Below are 1,252 nucleotides of genomic sequence, written 5' to 3'. Positions count from 1 at the left end.
TTTTCAAAACTCTTTCATTTTGCATTCTTAATAAGTTAAAATCTATAAGGGCTTATGGTTTTCCAAACATCTTATACACCTTATTAACTTTTCAAAAAGTTTATGGGTTATAAGATGATGAAAATAAGGAATCACAAACACCCCCTTACACAATTGTCATTCCTACACTTCAAAAAATACGAAGTTTTTTAAACACTCGCTGAGTGATCAAGTTAGTATGCTTTAATTCATCATTCTTATTTAAGTCTTTATAGTAGCATGATCCTTGTATAGTGAAAACCTAGTGGTGATGCCTTCCAATTGGTAAAAAGGAATAGTACGTCATGATAATCATTAACACCTTAAAGTAACATTTCTCATTCTTTAACGTTAGTGAAGATTAATTATTGGGGGAAGGCCAATGAGCGAGCGTTAGTTAAATTTGATAACACCCTCCTCATTAGTGGTTTATCATACTTTACAGTGACAACATCTTTTTACCTTATGCTAATTGACATTAGCTATCAGAATTCTATTTAGTTATTTTAAATCTTCATCATAGGAAAGGAGGGACAGAGGTAGTCACGGACTGGTCAATTGAATAGACATGATCTGTTGGACTTCCACATCTACATAGATGATAAAATTTCTTGGAGACAACAAAGGAATGTTATTGATTTATGGGCGTATAAATATGTCCTCGATCTTTTGTTTGATTTTTGATAGCTGAATACCCTCCTGAATGATTTGGGCCATCCATGGAAAAAAAATGTATAAATCAGTGTTTAGTCATGCCCTATCACTTCCCGGAGGAAAATATAAAGCTTATCTCTTCCCAGGAGTGAAAAAACAAAAATAAAGAAAACAGCAACATTTAGTCGAACCCTTTCTCTTCCTTTCACATCAACCACTTTAATTTAACGACCAACAAAAAAATTATTCACAATGCCAAACTAGCAAGACGTTAAACACCACAATACAAGCACCCATCCAAACACAAAACATCCCACAAGTACTACCCATACCACATATTACGATGTGAAATTAAAGTGAGACCGTTTCCCTCACGTTAGCACCGTATTTTTTGATCTTCAAGCCCAACCCATAGAGAGGGCGGAGAGGTCGACGAACCAAGGCTCGGCATCCTTTAAGGCCTAGAAAAAATATCCATTTATTATATGATAAAATAAATTCAATAATGTAAGCTAGTTGAGTTAGTAGAATATAATTCCATCAAGCAAAAAGTCCAGGTTCAAAATTTGCATATTTCCTA

This window comes from Bidens hawaiensis, unplaced genomic scaffold, assembly GCF_021521415.1.
Source record: "Bidens hawaiensis isolate Kalapana, Puna unplaced genomic scaffold, B.hawaiensis_p1.1 tig00036688_1, whole genome shotgun sequence".
Taxonomy (NCBI): Eukaryota; Viridiplantae; Streptophyta; class Magnoliopsida; order Asterales; family Asteraceae; genus Bidens; species Bidens hawaiensis.
Note: the sequence above shows the minus strand (reverse complement) of the source record.